General features: G+C 36.8%; 1 protein-coding gene across 4 annotated transcripts in view; it reads right to left on the bottom strand.

Annotated features, from left to right (window-relative positions):
• LOC107088875 (kazrin-like) overlaps nucleotides 1–20,459 on the bottom strand; it is a 229,573-nt gene that overhangs the window by 182,583 nt on the left and 26,531 nt on the right. The window lies entirely within an intron of this gene.

Genomic DNA, 20,459 nt, shown 5'->3' with positions numbered 1-20,459 from the left:
AAATGTCAAATCAAGGGGCCAATGTAAAAAACAAAAAAAAAAAAAACGCTGTTCCCCTTTAAGACCAAAGCTTTTACTTCAATAAGTGAGATCAATTTAATTCAACACAGATGAAATAACTATTCAGCTTTTAAAAGACTCTGTTCCACAGAAAATAACCGTTGTTGTGTCCACATTGAAAAAGCAGAACGTTTAGTCTTCAGTTTAAATCCATTAATGGAATGAGTTAGGTTCATCACAATTGGGGTAATATATATATATATATATATATATATATATATATATATATATATATATATATATATATATATATATATATATATATACACACATTGCAGACCAAAAGTTTTGACACACCTTCTCATTCAAGGAGTTTTCTTTATTTATTTACATGACTTTGGAAAATTCTAGAATCACACTGTTAGGGGATTAACACAAACCAAATAACTAAATTAAATCAACATTCCAAATAATCTACATTTGTGAAGGTGACTGCCTACAGATAATTATAAGTGAAGTACAAATTATTTTAAAAGTATATCCTGAAATATTAACCAGACACTGCTTCCATCAACTGAAGATGTCCCACAAAGATCCAACTGTACTTGACCAGAGTGCATAATTTCATCAAAATCATCAGCAAATGTGTTGGTACATCATCAGCATCCCCAACCAACGACAGAAACTGCACAGTCGGTGGAGTAAAACAGCAATTTTCCACCACAGCTTCATACCTTATGACTAGATTCACACTGCAGGCCTTAGTGCCCAATTCTGATCTTCTGTATGTAATCTCCTGTGTGAACTGCATTCATACAACTCAAGTGTCCTGCATGCGCTTTAGAGGATGCAATGATGTCACAACCAAGACTAACTGGAGTTCAAGGAGACAGAAGCAGACATACAGAAAGAAGCAGAGATACAAAAGGCAACCTCGTCCAGAAAACACAAAGCCAGGCAGATGAGCTCTGAGCCAGCCCCCATGTCAGAGAATAAAGAGAGCACATCCAGCCAGTCACAGTCAGAGAAACAGGACTGCACTGAAAAACAGGCCGATCTTGAACGTCTATAGTGTTGATGGCCGCAGCACAGTTCATACTTCTCTCCAGGGTGGTGTCACAGCCAAATAGGAACAGACGAGGCGAAGCTTTGAAATAACGGATTCTGCAGAATGGGAGTGGGAGTCTGTTGCCGTGCGACAGCCTGGCGACCTATACAGTGTATACCCTGCATTTCACCCATGAGATTTGGCACCCTTACAGGTAAGCAAAAGAGAATCAATCTCTCTTTAAAGTCAGAAATTTACTTTATTCACTTTGGCGTATAATATAGGATTTTAAACTGTGTGACATGGGTCACAAGTTTCTTATTTTTTTCAGTAGTGTAGATTGTTAGAGCTTTTGCGCATTGTTTCTTACAGAACTGGTGCAACTCATTCAGGCCTTACTCATTCACCTCTTCACCTCCGGCTACAAATTATATTTAGGACTGAAATCAGGGCTTTTAGACATTGATTTTTATTTATAAATTATTTAATCTTCAAAGGCTGGTTAAATGAGGTACATTTAAATATAAATCCAAACGTACATGTCAATCTGAATTCCTAAAAAAATATTTTGCAATCCCCAAAAAATACTACATAAAAGTAAAAAAAAAATGTTTCTGTCTCTTCACATACATAAAGATATGCCAGCAGACACTATCAGTATTACAAAGATTGATCTGGTAGCTGTGATAGAGGAACCATCGCTCTGGATATTGCTTTCCATGCTCTAAACCTGCTGCTGCAGTTGCACAGACAGATATAAGCCATCTGCAGCAGATCTCAGCCTGGCAACATTCCCCAATCTGACAAATCATCTCATAACTCCTGCCAGATAAGTATACACAACACAATATTACCTTCATCTAAACGTTCTTCCCAGGAGCAACTCTCAATTGAACCAACCTGTCTTGCCATCCAGATCATGTCATACTAATAATGTTACACACTCAAACTGGCTTGCAGGATTACCACCCTCTTTGGAACCTGCAGTCTGTGCTAAAAACACACAGGAAAAGAAGATTATGTCAGCATGCATGTATGCAGCATGTTATGCAACACAAATGCACCTCAGTTAACCGCATTTAGGTTTGATTTTATAGATGTGCAGACCTAAATTCTGCACTTCAACACCTCTTCTTTAGTGTCTGAAATGCAAAAGCTTTTGCACTGAGCTTAAAGCAAGGTGATCTGAATAATGTCCAGTTATCAAGCAGAAGAAGATGATTCTTATCAATAAAGAAGGACAATTTCATTTAGCAGTAGAAACATGCAGGCATGTGTTTAATGCATTATCTTTTTCTAAATTGTAATAAATAGTGGAGCTTGTCTTGCCAACGCGAAATGCCTCAGGGGAAGAGGACGCAACTGTCAGCTGAGAAAGGGAAAGTCATTTGTTCTAATTCCATATTATCTACTGAGCTGAGCCATTAGGAGCAGCTAAATTGAAATACACCCAAGCGTGCCCAGAGTCAGCAAAAATACCGAAAATAGCCACTTTCAAGACACGTAAATAGAAACAGAAGGTCTATCACAGGAAGAAATATGTATCCAGTTTATCGACATGCAGGACACACGAAGAGGCTGATTCAAAATGTGAGGCACATTAAACTTTAAAAAGGTTACAGCTTTTCTAAAGTATCTGGTGCAATTAATTATTTTGTTTATTATGAGTTGGTTTTTAAGGGAGAAGCTTCTTTGACTCAAACTCACCTAATCTAAAAGCGTCAAACTTATATTTCCAATAAATCATGTGAAAAAAATTATTTGTAATAAAAAAAAAAAAAACAAGTAAAACTCAAACATGATTTGCTCTGAAATTTTATAAAAGTAAACATTTGGATTTTTTTAAGCTAGATTCTGCAAAGTTGTCATCAGTAATACTTAACTTATCCCTAGTGGACAAATGTTAAGCCGCTGTAAATTTCTAGAAGAGACCCCTTTAAAGCAGGAGGATTTATTCCTCATGAACTTTGGACATTTGGTCAATAGTTTAAAAATTGTGTTTCCATCTGACTCTGAGAATCTCTTAACTGTTTTTTTTAACTCACCAAAAGATTACATTGACATTGACAAAATACTGTTACACAAAACAGAAAAGAAAATACAGAAAATATGTTTTATTTAAATTTTGTAAAACCTTTTCAATACCTGTAAAATGAGCCACGAATAAGGAAAAATACCAAGGCAGTAGAATTGCTTCTGTAAGGATGCACATACATGTTATAGTTCTTGCCTGTCAACTAGTTGCTGTTTACGTTCCTCTCTGTCTCCTGCTATGATTGTCAACTCATTCCACCTGCACCAATCAAGCCTGACCTAATCAATATTCACTCCTCGCCCCTATCTCTGAGCCTTTGTAAGCAGGCCTCAAAGTTGTTGACAGTGCCAAATTATCAAAAGCTTTCGGCTAGTAAATATCCAACAATCCTTCTCTGCCTGGTTCTGACCCTGTTTCTGCCTTGCGGTTGCCTTGCTGCTGCTGGACTCTACAAAGCCTTTTGATCTCTGGACATTGACCTTGTAACTGCCTCAAAACCAATGCCTCTTCTACTGTAGATCCCCAGTCTCTAAGCCTGATTCTGTCTCCATGTGTCTGACTCCTCTCTCTGTGCCCAGGCTCCACATTCTTGACTCCTTCTCAGATCCTTCCGCTCAACTTTGTTTTACTGGATCTGGACCTGTATATGTTCCTGGACCAACAAGCCCAGTTACACCCATGGAAATTGGTTAACCCTTTACAGAGTGAGTCTCTGCATGTCCCTGAGCTTCATTTTCCCCTGAGTGTTGTTAAACTTGCTCTCAAAATGATCCAAACTTATAGTTAGTCAGGCGGACTAAGCCACTCTATGAGACTTTGGTCCAATCCCAAAATGCCCTCTAAGCACTAACCCTTAATAATCAAGTGTTGAAGTCACAGCTGAATGAAAGTGTGGGGATATAAATGAAAATGGGAGAGCCTCTTCCCTCCACCATGGGTCATCACTGTGTTGCCACAGTGACACAGTAATCACCTATGTGCATTGCTTTAGCTCTGTGATGGAGGTTAGACATCAAACACCCCTTCCTAAAAACGTGTTATTTATTTTTTTTGTTTGGGTGACAGTAATGCAGCTAGTCAGCGGAAATTACATTTGAATGCACGTTTCCTCTTTCACTAGTTCACCGTTACATCCGCTTCCACATCTAGCAAGCCTGCAACTGATGCAGATTCGCTGCCTAAGGGCTGAATGGTCCACTCGCCCTACTCACTAAATGGTTCGGGACAGCCCTTAGAGAGCAAATAGAGGGTTGGTGTTTAGGGGCAGGTTTGGGCATTGCAAAGGAGCTTGCATAAAGTCCCTTTCCTCCCCAGGGACTTTGAGAAGGAAGGTGGCTTATTTTCTGATCTATTGAAACCTTAGGACAGTTCAGCAACTAGCCATATCTCTCCTCTCTAGAGTTTTGCTGCCCAGTGCCGCAGTGGGTAGCACTGCTGCCATGCAGCAAGAAGGTTCTGGGTTCGATTCCTGGCCCGGGGTCTGTCTGCATGGAGTTTGCATGTTCTCCCTGAGCATGCATGGTTTCTCTCCGAGTACTCCGGCTTCCTCCCACAGTCCAAAAACATGACTGTTTTTGGACTCTAAATTCTCCTTAGGTGTGAGTGAATGGTTGTATGTCCTGTTTGTCTCTGTGTTGCCCTGCGATGGGCTGGCAACCTGTCCAGGGTGAACCCTGCCTCTCGCCCATTGACTGTTGGAGATAGGCACCTGCTCATGCGGAAGGATGTTGCAGGCAGCAGACCGCACTCCATGGTGTCTCCAAACTCTGTCACATGTGCTTAGTATGAACCTGCTTCCTTCAGTAAAGAGCACAGGGCATCAGTAGCAAATTTGACAATCCTGGTGTTCTCTGGAAATGCCAAGCGTCCTACAAGGTTTTGAGCTGTTAGCACAACCTCCATCTGTAGACGTTGGGCCCTCATACCATCCTCATGGAGTCGGTTTCTAACCGTTTGTACAGACACATGCACAATTCTGGCCAGATGGAGGTGAATTTGCAGGGTTTTGGCAGTGGTCCTCCTGTTCCTCCTTGCACAAAGGCAGAGGGAGCGGTCCTGCTGCAGGGTTGCTCCCCTCCTAAAGCCCAGGTAACACTTGCATCAGACTTTATAGTCTCCAATCCAGTTTTTTTTTCCATGTCAACACTGACTGTGCATACAGAGGCTCCAACTAGGCGGGGTAAGCAGAAATATGCAATTGTTTTCACTTCTGTCTCTGTGCCACACACATTAAAACAATTTCCCACATTTGACTGAGACAGAATACAAAAAGTTATCAAAATAAATATCAGCTATAAAGCAAAGACCCACTTAATGAGTCTGTGCAGCATCACAAACCAGAACAAATAGAGAATGTTCATATGCCTATATTAAAAACATAATGAGAACTAATAAAAAAAAATAAATAAATAAATAAAAAAAAAAAGGAAAACGCTGTAATAAAGGCTGTGAGATGGTTTATTTGTTGAGAGAGTTTTTTCCTTTTCTTTTTTTTCATAAATGGGAAGAGTGATACACTAACCTGCACTGTCTGCCCCTTGTTATTTATTTATTTTTTTTTGTGAGGAATGGGATTTAAGAAAACACAGCAATTCCAGTGCTTAACAGTTGCGAGTGTCTGAGCTTTTAAATAGCTGTTTGTATGAAATAATTCTTTGATTTTTACAGTAAGTGATCTATTCCTGTGCCACATTGTTACACTGCTATAGAAGGCTCTTTAAATAATGGTTCATCCCTCCTCATTTGTATTCTGAATATTTGTGCAGGTTTACAGTGCATGAAGACAGTTTAACAGCATAAAGCACATTATCTATCTCAGTTTCCTTGCTAACAATTCCTATAATCACTTGCTTAATTTGCTGTTTTAAACAACAAACATGTTTGTGAATGCTGTGAATACTTTACAATCCAAACCTCCGGCTCTTAAATCGACACCTGCAGCACCATAATAAGCAGCAAGGCAATTTTTAAAGCAGAATCCATTTCCACTTCTCATTGATCTTGAACAAGCAATAATGTTTAGGATCTAGGTTTGGCATGATAAATATGGACACAGTGTGAAATATTATCTGCAAACCAAAACCAGATCTTTGTAAAAAGTTCATCTACTCCAACTTTGTGACATGTTATATAAAAAAGTAGATGAAAAGTAAGCATGTTGTAATGTATTGCAAAATCAAGTTGTTATTAGTTGTTGAGGCTTTGTTTTTTCTAAAAAAGATTTAGTTTCTAGTAATATTCTATTGGAGTTTTTAATATTAAACCAACTCTGTTGTTTAAATCATGGCCTTTACAGTATTTTTATTGGTTATTGATTTCAATTAGCCCACATCTAGCACTTTGAAGCAAGAACAACGCTAGAAATAATTTAAGGATGCCAGGGCCAATACTTACCACAGTGGACACAGAAAGAGCTTGTGCTAACCAGATTCTTGCACAGTTTAGTACTGGAATCAATTTGGAGGTTTGGAAGCTTCCATAGACTAAATTCAATCAGGAACACTCAAGGGAAAGCATGTAAGCAAGCAAGTGTTAAAAGAGGAGGCCAACAAAGGAGCAGGTTTCAGATATAAAAATACAAGTACTTAATTGATTTTAAGAATAAATTATATTGAATCAACATAGCTTAAAGTAAACCATTCTGCCATGCAGCAATTTCATCAGTCTATTGGAAAACAAAGTAAATATTGACATCAGATGGAAGGTTGTTTTTTGCAGCTATAGGTTGCAGCAGTGGAAGCTGACACAAAATTCCTATTTTTGGATACCTAAACTTAAACTCGCATTTTTTTTTTTTTTTTTAGCAAAACAGCTAACACAGCATTATTACACTATTTATGATTGTCAAAATATATTTTATTAATATAGCCTTTTATAGTGAGTCAGTTCAGAAAACTGGTTACTGTCCATCGTAACCAGGTAGGCACCACAGTGATACGGCTTAGTGTCAGCGCATCAAGTACTGTAGAATAAACTGCAAGCCTTGGCGTATTTTTCTGAAACCAATGGATAGATAAAAAAGGATTCAGAAAAGAAAAAAGGGAATTAAAATACTTCTACTTCGAGGCTTCAACTGTTGTTAGCCAAATACACTGCTTTGTAATGTGTAATTTATTCCCGCATTACAGATCAAACCGCTACACACATATCTGTGTTTGAGCCTGCCAAATATTTCAGCTCTGACAGCAAACAGTAAAACTTAGGTAAGAGCGTTTGATCAAAAAGACATTGAAAAGGAAAAGTATGAAATAAGTTGCAGAAGTTAAAAAAAGCAATAAAAAAAAAACAGTGTAAGAGATGTATCCATAGTAACATGCTGCTCGTTACATACACAAACACAGATAAACACCTCTCAGGCAGGAAGACGATCAATGGTAGTTTTCACAGGCTCAATCAATAGATGAGCAAGTTAGATAAGGAGAGCATTGGACCTAAACTTATTGAGAAAAAGAGTTCTCCATGTGAGATTATTTCAGTATCAGGAGTAGAAACTTATAGACTCCATCATCCTGAATTTAAAGCCTCTTTACCTTTTCTTATTTTACCATATTCTAACTTTATTTTTTACAAACTAACAGTCTGATCACATATTTAAAAAGTATAATAGACTTCTAAGCAATAACATTGATGACATCTGGGGATTGATAAAACAATTCATACAAGCAAGTGTGTTGTTTCAAAAGTATTTATCCATTCATAAATTGACAAAATTTTGTTTAAGACGCATATTTTTATTGCAGTTTATCATACTTTGACCACTAACTTTAGGTTACCTCATTGGAGGAAAGATTATCCCCCCATGTCCCAGAGGAACATGTAGCACACCATAGCTCTAATGAGCTTTATCTGGGAGTCCCAAAATCCCTCCAACAACAGATTTTGGATCAATGAAGAAGATGTTGCATTGCTATTGTTACAGCATGTTAATGTCTTTGCTAGAGCCAGGTTTTGACATCTCATAAGAAAGTTCAAGTAGCGCTTACTGTAGATGCAGTACAGTGGGAGATGGACACAAAGCGGCTGGTAAAATGCTTTCAATCGTTTAGCTCTTTTCTACTTCTGTTAATAGCCCTGCAAAATCAATAACTAATGATTCCAGACAGATGCCTGCGGTAAGACTTGAACAGTTTGCAATTTGATAAATTAAAATATTAATACTGTTTTGATTTCCCAGAAAGTAAATTAAGCTGCAGACATGTTATAGACTCTTGAGTTGGATGCTATTGCCTATTCTTTTCTGTTCCTTCTTAACATGCCTGGTTTTGTGGTAAATAGCAGTGTTTACGTTCTCTAACTGTGTCTGAGGCTCCTTTTTTTATCCTAATGACTATGTACCATTTCATACTTTTGCAGTTTAGCTAGTGTAAAGCAATTATTTTCAAGGAGGGGCCTTTTAAGTCATTATTATTCTTCAACACCTTGAAAACTGATAATGCAGTCACTTTATAGTCTACTAATTGTCAACTGTAAGAAAATTAGGTTATGCAACTTTAGAAAACACATTACCTTCTTGTCACATGTTTCAGGTGATCACAGTTAGTCTGATATGAGACAGAAATAACAACATTAAATAAAAAATCCAGTTTCAAAATATCCTTTACCAAAAAAAAGCTAACAGCAACCATGGCCCATTGTGAGAAAGTCATATCATCACTTTGTTAAATAACACTGAGTTCAATTCACTAGATACAAACAGAATCTTTCCTAAGCAAGAACAACTTGCAATGAAATTGTTTGATGGTTTAGAATATGAAGACCTTTAGAAAAAGAAATATATACGGTATTTAAGAAGAGACCAGGCAAGGTCATTTGTATCTATCAGTACGGAGCTTCACTTCATATACACATTAACAATAATTTCATTTAATTTCATCTTCAAAACCACCAAGTTGTTCTATACTGGTAACCCTGTTCCTTTCCCCAGTGTTTCCAGTTTCAATCAGTTCCTGAAACTCCATTTTACTTTTATATAAATTATTTGAATGTTAACTTAGGTCACGTCAACTAAATATTCTTTGCTTGATTCTATCCAAGGAAATACAGGCCTTGTGATAGTCTGTTTCTTTAAGAGCTTGAAAACTTTCTGTTATAGATGAAACTATAAATTCTGCTCTTTGTCAGAAAAATCCTAAAGGGGAATATAAACCATCTTTTTGTGGCCTTAAGCTCAGGTGCTCTTGGGTTTTCCAGAAATTAGGTGGAAATAACTGAAAAAAAATAGTGCAGGATGCTCAAAAACTCCACTATGACTGACCAGGACTGATTTAGCATAGAATATGGTTCATAATTCCTCTAGAGATTAAAAGAACAATTGCAGGTTATCAGAAATATTTAGAATCATTTTCACTGCCAGGTGGTTGCACAACCATTTAATGGATTTATGAGCAACCAGTTGTTGCTCAAGAGCAACCTAGGCCATATTACTTTTGGTGATTTTGTCTCTTATGAATCGTAAATTTTGAACATTTTTGTATTTACGTGTTATATTTGAATGACAAAACCTTTTTTTTAAGATCCAAAGCAGTTTGGAGGAGATTAGAAAAATGAAAAAAGTACCAATTAGTGGATAATTAAAGAAGCAAACTGAACCTAAGCCAAAACATGTACATTCGTCAACCTGTTATGCACTACAGTACCCTATGCTATAATATTTAAATAATCTTATATGTGTTTGTTATATATGCAGGTAATTTATGTTCCTTTTTTGCTCAAGTCTTAAATACTTGGAATTCTCATCTCACTCCTTTTTGTATATCCTACATCTGGGGAATCCACTGACAATAAAAGGCCCCCAAAAATCATGAACGACACTCTTCACATAGTGCAGAATGGTTTTTTGTTTTTTTCAAGCCATAGGCTTGAAGAATGGAATGACAGCTCTACCTTCTCTATGAAAACGCTGGTTTAATACATGTAGTTCCACAAATTTGTCAAGACTTTTTTAATGAGAAAGGCTACAATCATGCTTCAAATAGTGAGACCAAATGTTTGTGAAGCAAGTTACACCTAAAATAAGTGAAGGCAACATTTAATCCATTAATCACATTTTGAAAAAATATATAAATAGTGCCACAGAAAGTAAGAGAGATATGCAGTAATTATGAAAGAACAAAACAAATTTCATAATCTCTCCCATCTATACAATAAGTATATTACCAGTTATGACACAGATTGTAGTATATAAAAAATGCAAAGTCCCTTAGAAATGTCTTCAACAACTTCAATATGGCTATGCAATTAGAACTGGTTTATAATGACCAAGACAAAGCTCCCTGGAAATCTCTGTAAAAATGAATAAATGGATGTTGCCTGGAGCTATGACTGCCATTCAGCAGTCCTGATCATAATATTATAGCTGCATGATCTTTACATTATTTGCTTAGCAGAGCACTTTCTGGAGAGTTGAGGGAAACTCTCAAAAGGTTTAGATTGAAGAGAGATGTGATAAACATATGTATTGAATCCTGTTTTGTTCAAGTTTAAATTCATGTGGGTTTTATTTTGGAGAAAAGAATGAAAATGCTTTCTACATGAACAGAAATACATTTTAGAGGATGAATAACTAATGTGAAAGGACTGGAAACATTAACAATCTGTTATAATTACTGCTGGGATGTGACTTAAAACATTAAACTAATTAACCTAAAGTTTTTGCAATACTTAATGAGTTTTAAAATTTTCAAAATCTAATATGAAAAATCAAAGTTTTTAATTTCCAACTAATTTTGATAATTGAGTGAGTGAATGAATTAAACAAGTGTGCATTAGGATGATATTTAGCAATTTGTACCCTGATTTACTTTAAGTGTATGTGGCTTCTATTGTGTATTTCATGTGACCACTCAGATCTAGATGTAGTCAAATTAGGAATTTCTTAGAGTAGTAGTATCAAACTTTGTTTTATATCAGTCTACTTCGGCATTGTTATGTATTTAAAAGGTGCCGGTTACAGCTAAAAAAAAAAATTAAACCTTTGAGTTTATGATTTAATTTTCAAAAGAGGCCACTGCTATGGTAATATAACGTTACTTCCATTTATTTTTCTATTTCAGCTACTCTATACACTTTTAAAAAATATATTCAGCTCCTTTATGACATAATAGACTTTTGCTGGCTGCTGGAGTTCATGTAAATTACTGTATGGAGACAGATTTGACCCAGTCGTGAGTTTAACATTCTCATTGTTTTGTTTCTGCTACAGTTTTATCTTTGAGTTTTCTTTGGTTTTACTTCTGTGTTGTGTTATTCTAGTTATTTCTTATTTTATATGAGTTCTTAGGTATTTCTTGTTTGCCCTCTGTCTCCCTCTTGTGTCAGTCTCCTATTCCCTAGCTCCCTTCTAGACTCCTCTGTTCACACCTGATCCCAATCTGCTGTTAAGCCTGGTCTCTGTTTCTCTTTCCCATATATGCACCTCCTGCTCATTCACTGCGGCTGGTTTGTCCTAATTTCTTTGCCCCCTTGTTGTTATTATTCCTGGTTATCAGTATTTTTGAAATGTTGTCGATTTTTGCTTGTGTTGCCCTTTTTGGTTAATGAAATCTTGCAAGAAACCACCTCAGCTTCAGTCTCTGTATTGGGGCCTTTAAACCTCAACTCAGTCTGACAAACATGTCCAGGAGCAAAGAAAACAATAGTTTACACTTCCTGCTTTTCTGCATTTTGAAACAATTTTTGAAAAAAAAAATTAAATGCATGCTGCCATTAAGCTATTTAGCATTATTTTATCATAAATGGCACTATCCCCCTTTTGTTACAAACAAAACAAACAACAGGTTCGCAGCACTGGCTCAAAGTTCTTTAGTTATGGGTCCATGAGGCGTCATGAAGCGTATTGGTATTGTGTCGATACTGTGTCGCTGAAAACTGACACCTGCTGGACATTGAAAAACACTACAGGCAGACTGACAGACTAAGCAGACACTGATTTGATGACTTATAATATTAAATCTTATTTAAAACTATTGTTTGCTTTAATGTATTATTTCATATTTTTGTTTAAATTGAAAATATCGTTGATATTTTCAGATAGATTTTTTTAGACAATCCATACATTTGGACAAAATGAGTTTAAATTTGCTTGCTGAGAGTGAAAGCCTATGCTTTTATAAGCATTTGGGTTACATTGGTGCTTTTTTGCTGACAGGCTTAACAGGCTAAAAAATGGGGGAGAGATCTAAATCTAAGAGTGATCTAAATATGTAGGAAAATATTTAAGGAGCATGAAATGCTTTACATTTTATGTATAAACAATGCTTTTTATGGATTCTGAGTCATTTTCTCTCTCTGGAAAAGCCCAGACCACATTGGTGCTGCAGTGGCATAGGGGTTAAGAGAGCTACTCATGTACAAAGGCCTCAGTCCTTTAGGTGTCTGTCACTGAAAGTCCCAGCCTGTTGACCTTTACTGCATGTCTTTCCCCTTCTGTCTTAATTCCATTTCCTGTCAGACTACTTTCACAAATAATAAAAAGTAAAGGCCAGTAGTATCCCCAAAAAATCCTCCAATAAAGTCAAGTCCACGTTATTGACTGTGTGGTAATATTGGTCTGGGCCGTGGTGTCAGTCAGATGAGCTAGATGGACTTGAAGGTATAGGTCGAGGTTATAGAAGCAAATGTCTGCAAAAAAATATCAAAGACAGAAGTAATTGAAAGAAACCTAATGTAAGGATGTTAAGATTTTTTTTACATTGTTTTAATCCAGTGTTTTATTTTCATTACACTGTCACAAGTACAGAGCAACAAAATCAACTCTCTGCATTTAACCCATCCCCTTGTGGAGCAGTGGGCTGTGATTGTGTGGCACCCGTGGAGCAAAGCTGGGTTAAGGCTTAGGGACCCAAGGAGCAGTTGGGAGTGGGGCTTGAACTCCGAACCTCAGGATTCCAAACGCAATGCTCTAACCACTAGGCCAACACTCCCCAAAGAGTGGTATCCTAGAGCCAGTGAGCCACTGTTAGGACTGCCCGAAAGTCCAAATGACAGATATACAACAATGTCCTGTTTTTCACTCAATCCCTTTATTGTTGGAAAAAAAAATTTAAATAGTCCAAATCTGATCCTTGCTATCGGATTAGTTCAAATTAGTGCAATGTAACACATAAAAAAGGGAGCCACAGCCAAAACTCAATAACCAGCATCAGTTTTATTTATTACATGCCATTTTGTAGGTTTCATCTCATACCAAGGTGCAAAATTAGGTTTTTTACGTTGCCTCTATAGAATCTGCTCTATAGTTAGGCAATATTGCTCTGTTGATTGCATCTGAGTTTTAGTCTTATAATAGAGGTTTAGAACATGTGCAAACTGCCAATATCCCGTGTCTTATTCGACTGACTGACATAAGAAATAAAACAAAATTTTGGTTTATATCTTTTGTAACTGTGGAATTGGGGCTGACATCTGTGGTACACTCCCTTGTTTTAGTGTGTGGTCCGCCGTTTTTAGAATGAAGTGGATTTCTTATAGCCAGCATATTATGAGTCTAAAAAATGCACGATAACTGCTGTATGGATTTAATCATGTAATCTGATCGATACATGATAAAATGTTTAGAAGATTTATTATGGGGAGACCAGGGAGGTAAAAGTCATGATTTTAGTTTTTCCTTTTCAGTTAGGATAATTTCCATGCTATTAACATGACATTTTTCTCAGGAGCATGCATCTATAATGAAATGCCTTTCCATTTAAGCCTTACAAGATGAACTGTCATTTTTAATCTACTCAGCACAAAAGTTCACCGACTACATGACCATTATCATGCATCTCACAATGTCAATTAAATTCTAGTGGTCCAAGTTCCATCCAAAACAAAATAAATAAATAAAGAGTTAAAGCCTGATACTATGAATTCATTCTAGTCAGTCAACGCATTATATATCTGCAGACATTTCTTGAGTGCAGCATCCTAGACGGCAGCAGCATTAAGAATGACAAGGTTCTGACCTTGTCTCAGTAAATACTGTCACTATGAATAATATTTTCTGAGATCTGACAATTATACAATGAGAAAATGGCTCCAGAAGCAAAGATAGATTCATATAGTGGGAACATTTTTACCATTGCTTCAGAAATGGCCTACGTTTAGAAATTATTTATATATAAAAGAGAAAAACTAACAGTTTGAACTTGTTTGAGATAATCAAGCATCTCAACAGTACAGCTGGATTTTTTTAACAATTGAGTATAAACTTTGACTCCTTTTTGTTGTAGATGAGAAAGAAAAGAAAAGCTCTCTTCGAACCAAATTACCCAATTTTCCCCACATTAGTCACACTTTTGGATGAAACTTAGGGGACAATGGTTTAATGCTGCTTGTGCGTCTGGTTGTGATTGAAGCAGCACCTTTTTAATACAGGTCAGGCTGAAAGGGCAGATGGAACCTGGGTGATGTATTATGCATGGACAGAAAAAAAAAGCATGCTCTGGTTGGCCATCTGAGGCGGCAGGAGGAGAAAGAGGCAGACTGACCCATTCAGACCCATCCTACAATTACTCCCTCTGCATCACCTCCTCCTCAGCATTTTGAGAACGCACCCTCCTCTGTTTGCTTCTCTGTGACCCTGGGCATACATCCAGAACTATTGGAGGACATATGATCAAGTCAGCAGTTGCTGCTGAAATATCAATTCAGTCTCCTCTGTTAACTGCATTTACATCAACAGAACCAAAAAGGTGTTATTAAAAAAAAAAAGGATTTTTCTTTTAAAAAATCTATTACAAAAAACCTTATCGTTTTTTGTTTTTTTTTTACAGAATATTTCTCTATTGTAAATTAAATCGCCAGTGGAATCGTTAAAACTCTCTTACCTAAATGGCTCTGATAAATATAAAGATTCGTAAAAACAAATTACGAAAAATTCCTTCAGATAGATAAAGTAGTTTTTACATTTATATTTCTTACAGTGTACGTCTCTACCAGTATTGCATTTCTAAAGAAAGTTAAGGTTAACATCAGTTTTCAAGGGCTTGCAAATGATTTTCAATTGGACTTTTGTCTGAACATGGAATGGGCCACGTTAATATTGAACTTGCATTGAGCTAACATGTTCCACAGTAGCTTGTATGCTGAAGGTTATTATGCTAATAGAAGGTGAACATCATCCCCACTCTTAATCTCTCTTTTAGTATTACCCTATATTTAGCTCTATTCATCTTCTCTTTTGACTCCGATAAGCTTTTCTGTCGCTGGTGAAGAAAAGCATGCCCACAGAATGCTGCTACCACAACCTTCACGGTGTGGATAAAGATTTTAGTGTTATATGCGTTTAGTTTTCTTCTATACTAAGTGTTGTGCATGTACTGTAGGCCAAGAGGAGAATTCTTTCCCCCATTTGTTTCTAAATATATATAAATATAAAATACATCACTGGAACAGTTTTTTTTTTTTTTTTTTTCCAATGGTTATCGATTTTGTGTTGCCATTGTTTTCAAGCCTAACAATTTTGGTGAAAAAGTATCTGTCACAAACAACAGATACTCGTCTTCTTTAATCTACAGTTTTTCTCTAAGCTTGACAGCCGTGTCTGCAGCGCTCCACTGATGATTAAAGTGAAGTGGAGGTTTCAGGGGGTCAGACAGATCTTGTTTATCACTGTCTCTTCTTAGTCACTCTCAAAGTCACCTTAAATGGTCTCCTAACTGTGTTTGCACACCCCCTATATGCCTATACCATATCCCTCTTTCCCCCTTGGAGCTCACCATTCCCCCGCCTGTGATGACTGACAGCTCCACTAATGCAGTAACAGCTGAGTACAGCGAGGGGAGGAGTATTAGAGGGAGGGTCGGTAGACAAAGCTCAGCAACCCATCTCCTCCTAGCTTGACTGCAGGATACACACCAGATGGGCCTTTGGTGTAGAAGGAGGATCCACGTGAAGCAGCTCTGCAGTGAGCCACGTCCAGATGGACAATAGCAGTAAATAAACCTCTATGGCATGGTCATGAGGCTTCAGCTCAAGATGGAGAGATTGATTCAAAGGATTTTAAATGTTTTGTCAATTATCCACTTTAGTCAGTTTGTTGCCCTCTGATTCTGAGCCTCAGTCATGGGCAATAGAAAACGGGAATAGAGAAAAAGATACAGTTACTACACTTATGAAGTCCATTAAAACAGTAAAGACAAAAGACCTTCTACAATTGCACCTATGATGTTGGATAATTTATGAAATTTATGACAGTTCTCTCTACTAAACAGCAAATAATCATTGTACCACAAGGGATGCACAAAGACAGTATCAACTATGGAACTTTAAGCTAATATTAAAACATTTTTTTTTCTCCTTGTTTTTACTTTATACCTTTTTCTGCCACTGATGCAGTACCTACTATGAAGCACTTTGGTCAGCTGGATTGTTCATGTGAAATATAAATTAATTTGAATCGAAATAAACTGAAATTGATTAAAATAAACAATATGCCAATAAATTTGTTTATTCTGACCGGATGATTAACATTTTGAAACATTTTGTTTTATAAAACCGAAATCCCTTAAATATTTTTTAAATTATTCAATTGAACTAATATCGTGTATGTCAGAGTTAGACATACAAGACTGAACAAAAATGTGCTGAATAAAAAAAAATGTTAACACATTTAAGCGGTCAGAAGTTCTGCATAACTCAACTCTTCAATATGTGAACATGAAAGTATAAACACATTTCCTAATAATGCTCCAAACTGAGTTCATCAGCTACTTTTTTACTAGTTCAATGTATCATACCAGGCTATGTTAGATTAACAAAATACAACTATGGGGCTTTTTGCATTTTTTTTTTGTTAGTTTTTTTTAATCCTGTAAATCTGATACATGACACAAACTGCTTTGATATGCAACACCTTTATTCACAGTTAAATTCACAATATTAATCACGAATCATCCATCCAGCCAGCCACTGTCTGTGCTTGCTCATCCATGCTGTTTTTCGGTGGAGCTGGTGTGGTTACCAAGACAGGATTACACAGGACAAACAACCATACACACACTCCCACCTAAGGCCAGTTTAAGAGACTAATTAACCGACAATAAATCATTAAAATGTATTTCCTTTATTCTTTTACCATCATTAGTGTATGTTTTCAGCATAGCCTATATAGAACAGTCTTAGCTGTACCAACTTTGTATATTCCTGGCAGTCTCCTCATTAAGACATCAGCTACTTAATATTCCATGGAGCCTTTTGATTTGATGAAACCAAAAAGGCATGAATGCAAACTGATACTGGCTGGTGGCATAAAGGCGGCATGAGAAGAATGATGGCCAGAGGAGAAAGACTGCTGGCAGAATACTTGTGAGAATAAATTAACAGAAGCCCCGGCTACCTGTCTTTTATAGGAAGAATGAAAGCATAAGCGTGATAAGGGGGAAACAGGAAGGAGCATTCAGGGTCACTCCACAGTCTCTCCATGTCTTCTGACTGATGTTAATTTTCAATTGACTTTGACACCCAAACACAGATTTGAAGTTTAATTCATAGTAGATACAGAGAGTTTAGGAATGATTAATGCTAATTGCATTCAAATCTGTTTAATAAACATATATTATTGTGTTTAATTAGCAGGTCAACACAGTTTACATGACATCAAATATGTTGTGACGGGTGCAGGAGATTGACTTTAAAAATCAGTTTGAAATGAAGAAGAAATGACCGTGCAACTAATTAGCATGGCAAATTCATGCATATTAAAAACCAAGTGTCACAATCACATATTGCCACTTAAAGTTGATGAATCCTCCCTCCAAATAATTGGAACTCTCAGGAATCTGGAGTCTCATCACCTCCTTTTTGCCCCACATCTTAGCAAAGTTTATATAAACTAATCAGCCAACAAGCATGAAACAAAAGGAGAAAACCGAGGAAACACAATAAAGAAATCCCATTTTATCCTTTCACACAATAATTGTGATTCAGCTAATTGCCTTATCAGTGCAAAGGAAGTCACACCAATATCCAGAAAGGCTTGCACCCTCTCAGCTTCTTACCTGCACAATGCATGTATCAGAAGTTCATTTTCAAGGAAAATAGGACCAATTTGATAGTTAAGAGATTTGCTAAAGGAGTGACTTAAACAGCAGACATGTCCATCAAAAATAATAAATTGCCAACTAGAGGCATTATAAGTTTGTTGTTTTTAATCAGTTTACAAAATATATCCATCCTATTTGAGACACATTATAAAAAGCAATTTTTTCTCCTTTGAACATCTTATTGATTTTCATTCTTTAGAAATGTTGTTTCACAATTAGTTTTAACTAAGAAAAGTTGTAGTTGAATGTCATGAAAATAGTAGAGTAAAAATAGTAGAGTAAGAATTAGTGGTACAAATCAAGAGGAAACTGCAAACTACTTATAGTATGAATGGTGAACTTTTTGAGGAATGTTACATATAAAGGATCTTTACTGACAGCATAAGGTCAGCAAGCGCTAAGCATGTCTTTCTTAAAAACATTTGGCAGTTTTTGTACGATTGGAAGAAAAGTATGGGAGCACAGAAAGACAGTGCATAGTAAAAGTATTTCATATGTATATTTAGGAGATTGTATGTTATAGACCATAATAACGAAGTGCAAAGAGTGGGTTAGAGTAGCCAAATAAGTATGAAAGCACTATTTCAAAGATTTACTCAATGGACATGGGGGGGAAATGGATGAAAAGCTGAGTAGTTAGTTGTAATGCTTTTTTTAGGCATGATGTAATCATTGAAAAGGGGGCGTACTTCGGTACCTTAGCATAAAATAACAGATGAATGAAAATCGATAAAATTTTTGCAAAATCAATTAAGCCACAAATGTTTATATTTTTAAGACTAAACTTAAAACAAACACCTATAGTAAGCAATGCATTCACTTTTTAAATCCTTTACTTTTATTCTAAATACACTGGACATACCTTTGGTAATTTTAGAGTGAAAGTAAGATATAATATACAGTATACAAATCGATTTCATATAAAACCTGAAAAACATGCCGAGAACTAGTATGCAGTCTACTTTTAGTCAAATCCTCCTTAATAAAATCAAAGCAACTAGTTATGGGGTTTATCTACCTAGTGAGTAGATTACACCTTTGTGCAATTTAGACTCAGTTTAAAAAGAGCTGTTCTAAGTACAGTACAAAGAGAGAGTTTGTCACAAACAGCACCTTTAATAGCTAGGAACACAGCATACAGGACAGATTTTCAGTTGAGGAGAAGTTTAAAGCAGGGTTAGAGTATTACACCACTGCTTGCCTAATAGGACCATAAAAGAACTGGCTTAAACTGAGAAGCACCTGGGTCATCTATTGTAGCTTCGGAAGAGATTCACAAGTTGGTGGGGAATTCTGACAGGACAGCTATTAGTCAGGTAATCCCCAAGAAAACCAGCTAGAGGTTACAAAAAATGAAACAAGGCATGGCAACAAAACATAAGCTTAAGTAGAAGAATAGTCTACTGTATATAATTAATACACTTCCCTTGATGGGCCCTTGTCGGGTCCTTGGTTGGTCTTTGGCTTGTCATTTCTTTTTTAAACATTAACCTTTGTACTAAAATATTCTTTCTGTCATGATTTGTGGACATTAAGATCTAAATTGAAGCGTTATCTCCTAGTCAGACCCTGTAATTCAGTGAAAGGGTGGAGTCAGAGTAAATTATGCACTCCCAATGGGAAGGAGGGGTCACTCCAGTTGCTGTAGGTTGGAGGGGATTTTGCTGGGAGTTGCAGGGAAGTGGGCTGCCATTCGGCTGGCGTTTGACTGGGAGGGACCATTTTGAATGGCTGCTACTGTATAATTCACTGACCCAAATCTACTTTATAATCCAGACTTGAAATTGCTGCTCAAGGATGGTTACCATCCAATCTGACTGAGGTTAAACTATTTTGCAAAATATTGACCCGAGCATAAATGCATGCCAAACATTTGGGATTTTTTATTTGCAAAAGCCTGTATCTATGTTCAAGTCTCATTAAACTTCAAAACGCTGCGGCGGTGAGGTTACTGACAAGTACAAACAGAGGGGCTGATATTACGCTGATTGTAAAAGCTCTTTTTTGGCTCCCAGTCTCTTTTTGGTCCCAGTTTAAAATCCCGGTGCTGACCTTCACAGCCTTTCGCAGTCAGGCTCCCTCCTACATTATAGATTTCTTGTCTCTTTATACCAACTCTCATAGGCTGAGGTCTCAGGACCTGAACCTGCTCATGGTCCCTCATACTCCTTAGTGGACCAGGGGGAGATCGCTCCTTTCAGGAGGTCGAGCCGGCGCTCTGGAACGATTTTCCGCTTTTCTTGCACTGACTTGATTCTGTTGATGTTTTTAAGAGGGAACCTATTTGTTTAAGAAAGCATTTCAGTTCTAGTAGATTAAGGGTTGTTTTATGACCATGTCTATTGTTACT

Source organism: Cyprinodon variegatus, unplaced genomic scaffold (genome assembly GCF_000732505.1).
Source record: "Cyprinodon variegatus isolate N-32 unplaced genomic scaffold, C_variegatus-1.0 Scaffold231, whole genome shotgun sequence".
NCBI classification, from domain to species: domain Eukaryota; kingdom Metazoa; phylum Chordata; class Actinopteri; order Cyprinodontiformes; family Cyprinodontidae; genus Cyprinodon; species Cyprinodon variegatus.
The sequence above is the reverse complement of the archived record's forward strand: the minus strand, read 5'-3'. Positions and strand labels throughout refer to the sequence as shown.